We start from the raw sequence: 6,042 nt of genomic DNA on the forward strand, positions 1-6,042 counted from the left end.
TTCCTACATGCACAGCCAAATACCCCCAGCAAAATTGCATACTTGCATGCATCTCATGCATCATCCCATGCATGGAATTCCCACTTAAATTGGGACATTATACAAAAATCAAATATAAAATATCAGGATCCAAGGTCATTCATGTATATCTTGGACATTCCTCATTTCCAAGTGAAGTTATTACCCTGCATATGCTCATGGGATTATTTCTCAGCAGATCATTTTTCAATCTTTATGATTAATAATGATATTCCCAGTATTTTTCTTTACAATCATTGCTCCCCAAGCAGAGGTTACCCTAAAAAGTCTCTTATGAGCTTTTCCCCCTGCAGAGCATTTCTAGTAAATCTCCCTCAAAGGAGTCCTTTCTTCTCAAAAATTCCCCCAACAGACGAATATTCGAGGTACTGCTTCATTTATCTGAAGAATCTCATTTCTCTATTTGAGATACTGCTTCATCAATATGAAGAGTCTCATTTCCTTTTTTTTGAGATACTGCTCTAATATCCTCAGAGAGTCTTAGATTCAATTAAGGTATCATTCCCTTGTTTGGAATATCTTAATTCTGTCGTATAAGATGCTGCTTCGACTCGATACAGAGAATCTCATTTTTACTGTTTGAGATGCTGCTTCATCAATATGAAGAGTCTCATTTCAGATTTTTTTAGAGATACTGCTTTAATATCCTCGGAGAGTCTTAGATTCAATTAAGGTATCATTCCCTTGTTTGGAATATCTTAATTCTGTCGTATAAGATGCTGCTTCGACTCGATACAGAAAATCTCATTTTTACTGTTTGAGATACTGCTTCATCAATATGAAGAGTCTCATTTCAGATTTTTTTAGAGATACTGCTCTAAGTATCCTCAGAGAGCCTTAGATTCTATTAAGGTATCTTTCCCTTGCTGGAATATCTTAATTTTATCATATAAGATGCTGCTTCGACTCGATACAGAGAATCTCATTTTTACTATTTGAGATGCTGCTTCATCAATATGAAGAGTCTCATTTCAGATTTTTTTTAGAGATACTGCTCTAAATATCCTCGAAGAGTCTTAGATTCAATTAAGGTATCTTTCCCTTGCTGGAATATCTTAATTCTATTATATAAGATGCTGTTTCGACTCGATACAGAGAATCTCACTTTTACTGTTTGAGATGTTGATTCATCAATATGAAGGGTCTCACTTCAGATTCTTTTGAGATAATTCTCTAGTATCCTCAAAGAGTCTTAGATTCAATTAAGGTATCGTTCCCTTGTTCGAAATATCTTATTTCTATCAGATTAAGATGCTGCTTCGACTCGATACAGAGAATCTCATTTTTGATGATTGAGATGCTGCTTCATCAATATGAAGAGTCTCATTCCAGTTTTTCTTTTGAGATACTGCTCTAGTATCCTCGAAGAGTCTTAGATTCAATTAAGGTATCGTTCCCTTGTTCAGAATATCTTAATTCTATCAGATAAGATGCTGCTTCGACTCGATACAGAGAATCTCATTTTCTTTACTGCTTGAGATGCTGCATCATCAATATGAAGAGTCTTATTCTAGTTTTTCTTTTGAGAAACTGCTCTAGTATCCTCGAAGAGTCTTAGATTCAATTAAGACATCATTCCTTTGTTCGGAATATCTTAATTCTATCATATAAGATGCTGCTTCGACTCGATACAGAGAATCTCATCTTTTGCTGTTTGAGATGTTGCTTCATCTATGTGAAGAGTCTCATACATTTATAAGAGACATTGTTCTGCTAATTCTCATAAAGTCTTAGGTACAGTTGAGGTATCATTTCATTACTTGTATATCTCGATTAGGACATCCAAGATATTGTTCTGACGATTCCAAGAGAGTCTCGACTATTTCATTTTACCTTCCGATAACCTTTTGCTACTGTATTTCAAAGGACAAATTCGGGTCTTCTTGTATTTAATTATCCTTCACTACGAATGTATGAAGACTGTTGTCATTCTTACTTTCTAGTTCATGGTAATTAAATAGGGGCATCTGTGATACCCCAATTTTGTCCAGACTGTTTGAAGCTTTCATTGGTGTTTATAACCTTAAAGCAATCACGGTTGGTTCATGCCTTGACCATCGTGAGTTGTGACATGTCCTATTAATCAGATGGCCATGTGGGTAATATCTCATCTAGGTCCTGATCCTTGACTTTTTCTTAGCTAGTTGTTTGGTTCTTGGCCAGGTATTTCGAGTGCATAACTAGATCAATATTTGTTCGTTCATTTGATTTTGGTTCAATCTTATTTTCGAGTTGCGTCGATGGAATTCACCAATCCATGGCATGTATAGTCATCATTTGGCCATCAAGTCATAATATGTGCTCTGATTATTTCTCATTTTGTTCAAATACAATTTCCAAAACCAACTATTGAAGTTTAGAGTTGATTCGGAGGTTAGATTTGGCCTTTAAGAATAAATTTGGTTTTTCGAAATCATTTTACTCTTTTCCGAATTAATTTCAGCTTGAGTCGGGTTGGACGATCCATATTGATTTTGAAAAATTGAGTTGGTTTTGAAAATTTAATCATTTCATTTTTGGTTAAGCCCATCCCACATTTCTTTTTAGGCCCAATTCAAATTCAATTCATTTAGATTCAATTAATCCACATTCAAACTCATTCATATCTATCATAAATCAGTTATCCACTAACATCCATAATCCATTTTCATAATCACTTTTGCTAACATCCATGACCCAATTTTCCATTAAACGTTATCCAGTCTACATATCCTGAAGTAGCATACATATCCAAAACGTATAGAACATAAAAAGGGTGGTTGGACGGGAAAGCCATGAATGCAGCAGACATAGCCAAAGCAATGTAAGGCTACAAACTATCCAAAACTCAGCATTCCAAATAAAAGCCTAAGTAATTGCAGAAAGCTCAAAAGTTCCAGCCACAACAAACTGATGCTTTAATGTAGTACAAATTCGGAACGCCACTAGCCAGGCCGTCTAAGTCCAAACTACAAAACCAAGCCAACTGTGAATAATGATGTCGTGGTGACGGCAAGTTGCAGCCATGTTCAACCTACAGCAAAACCTCAATTGTCCATGTTTCATCACCCGAGTTCAGGATCACTTATTTTGCATCTTTTTCTCCAAGCCCATTGTGAGATATTGAACCTGCAAAAACGCCTAGCATGATATCATTATCACTACGCCAAGTTATCCATGACCAAAAGAAATACCTCGCAAGACCAAGCATAGCATCACGTTACAATTGCAATTCAAGTCAGCAATAATTCCATATCATGCTAAGCCAAGTAACTGCTATAGATTGGTGCCATAAATGCATTTTGAGACTTGGCTTAAAGTACAAGATAGTTAAGAATCTAACAGTCTGTAGCATTTGAAAGGGAGCTTCAGAATTTGCAAATATACTCGCTCCAATATTGGCTCAACCTTTCTCGCCTTCATTTAAAATCATGACAGAGTTGTCCATAAATTCTAACAACCACCCTGTACCAAAAGGAATAAGCTGCAAAAAGTAGGTGATATATGAAACCGGCAGCATGTCATACGGTTTGTTTTCAGAAGAGTTAAAACCATGAGAAATGATAAAGTGACATTCAGAGCAGCCAAGGTCCAAGGTCATTACAAAATTCACATTGCTACACTCACCTTGTGAACCAATATGATAAAGTGTGCATCACCCCTGTAGTGTCGACGTTCCTTCAAAGAAATCGCACAAGACTGAGTATCAACGGCATAATGAAATCATGGCTTAGCACTTCGCGAGCATTGGTAGCTAATGTTGCAAGCCAAGGCTATGAACAAGAGGTGATTGTGGTATACCGAATGGGAATTATAAGACTCCATGGCCAATGTCTGGCATTATGAACAGCCTGCAATATATCCTGCAGTAGTACATATATGAAACACAACCTGCAGCCTGCTTGCAAAAATTTCAAAACCTGTCGACATTCTCGAGCCATCAGCATACCATGGCATAACCAACATCAACAATTACCTGCATCAACAACTATTTGCATTAAAACTTAGCTTGAATTGCAATGTGCTAAGCATGTCCAGAGGGGTCCAAGCAACCTACAATACACCCATGAAAAGATAAAGATTGTAGTACATAAATGCAGAGGTGAAAGAATTAACTTCTATTATGCCAAAGCCAAAGTATGTTGTTGGATACCATAGTTTCTTGAACACGATCTTAAACTTGCTACAAAACCATAAATTGCGTCCTGCTCGCACTGAAACTAAGCATAAGAGCATTAATAAAATAAAGACATGAACATGCTTAATTCAAACACAGTGATGGTCTAAATTACACAACCTTCCAAACCTTGCAGACATGCACATGTCACAACATAAACCTACTGCAAAATCGGAGCACAAACTTACAACAATTGGCCAAACCGCATAGATATGTGAATATTGTAACAAAGACCTGCAGATTATCCCACCTATTCAAATTGCAAAATATCCATAAAATAGGTTATGTCAAATCAAGGAAAGCTAAATATTGGTGAAGAATTGGAATCGCTTCAGGAGGAATAAAACCTGCCAAGACAAGAATTACCGGTTACCAGACTGGATGAAAAGAGAAAGTTCCAGTTATATAAAAGGATTAGAAACATAAAGATCAAGTTAAAGTTCTTACTGCAGTAAAGAAGAATTTCACCGCACCCCGTCGCTTTCTCGTCCACTACAGACAAATCCTTAAACACCTGCATTTTGGGACCACGTTAACAGGAAGGACCACCAAATCTGGAAGAAATTTTTTTTAACGGATTGATTCATCCGCAGATTTTTGCCAGCTCATAAGAGATGAGGACGATTGAACCTCGTACTCGACCCTATAAAAAGGAGGCACTGAATCACTAACGACAACCGGAATTTCTGCACCGTTACCCTGCTAAAATCGAAACTCAACCCTCACCAAAGCTCCATTTAAAAGTTCTTTTCGGATCTTCGCACTGAAAATCTGAAAAAGACGAGCTTAAACTCTCTCAGTAAGGACCGACGACAATACGCAAGCAAAACATTTCGAGGAGACGATTCATATAGGAAGAAAGTACCTGGAGACCTTTATCCTACCACGAGCACTTAGAACAGCAAAGACGTGGCGTAGAAGAGGAGGATCCAAAGTTTAGAAGGAAGAAAGGGAGAAGAAATCAAAATACCTCGAGGTTGGGTCATATCGCCGGTACACTCGTCGGAAACTCTATTTTCCGGAGAACTTTATATCACTTCCTTCTGCATTAATCCTTATGCCTTTTTGTAGAAATATTGTGTATCTCTTACCATATTGCTGTGATTTGTTTGGTTATTTTGTGACTCTTAAGTTTTCGCTTGCGTATGTTTGAATCGGTAAAAAAAAGGGATCGCTTTTGTTGTTGTTTTAATTTGTTGGATTAAGGTTTTCTTTTACTAACAGAGAAGAGAGTTTGGATTTAGTAAAATAGGTAGAAGAGAGAAGGAGAGGGAACCGAAGCGTTTTTCGGTTTGAGATCTTAAGGGAGATAACAACGTTTTTTCTTTAAGCATTTGAAGGGAGCGATTCACTGCCGGTTGGCCATTTGGTAATGATAGATCATCATTCATAGCCACGTGTTCGCAATGGTTGGTGGATAACGGAGGCAAAACGTTTCCTCTTCCCCTTGGTGACCGCCTAGGTCAGCATGTGAGAAGGGTTTAGGGCTTAAGGCCCAACCTGAATTCGCAAAGACAAAGTCCTTGGGCCTTGTAGGCCCTATGGTTTGTTTAAACTTCAAACCCCATTTTGCTTCTCATTCCCCATCTACATCTTATTTGATTTTTAGTTTTTCCAATTTTATGTTAGTATTAGGATGATATAAGAACCATAATAATGGTTTAGTAAGAGCTAAAATAGTTTTTCTATCTTCACCATGATTTTTTCGATCTTTATTTTCAAAGTCTATTATTTCCATCCTTAAGAAGATCATAATTAAAATAAGTAACTAATTAATTTATCAATGTTATTAAGGGAATAATTCATTTTATATTTTATTATTTCAAAACAATTTAATTGTCGCGGTC

The 6,042-nt window shown here is 36.8% G+C and overlaps 1 long non-coding RNA gene across 6 annotated transcripts in view; it reads right to left on the minus strand.

The window, feature by feature from the left end:
- Positions 1 to 5,598, minus strand: part of LOC127130747 (uncharacterized) — a 31,298-nt gene extending 25,700 nt beyond the window's left edge. For 4 of the 6 annotated variants that reach the window (XR_007806487.1, XR_007806489.1, XR_007806493.1 and 1 more), the window contains exons 1-2: positions 5,061 to 5,598; positions 4,826 to 4,958 (exon numbers count right to left, since the gene is read on the minus strand). This is a non-coding gene — a long non-coding RNA (uncharacterized LOC127130747). The remainder of the gene's footprint in view (positions 1 to 4,825; positions 4,959 to 5,060) is intronic. The other 2 variants (XR_007806490.1, XR_007806488.1) reach the window with 2 other exon arrangements.
- Positions 5,599 to 6,042: the final 444 nt, after the last annotated feature.

The sequence above is a fragment of the Lathyrus oleraceus genome, chromosome 1, assembly GCF_024323335.1.
Source record: "Lathyrus oleraceus cultivar Zhongwan6 chromosome 1, CAAS_Psat_ZW6_1.0, whole genome shotgun sequence".
In the NCBI taxonomy this organism is placed as follows: domain Eukaryota; kingdom Viridiplantae; phylum Streptophyta; class Magnoliopsida; order Fabales; family Fabaceae; genus Lathyrus; species Lathyrus oleraceus.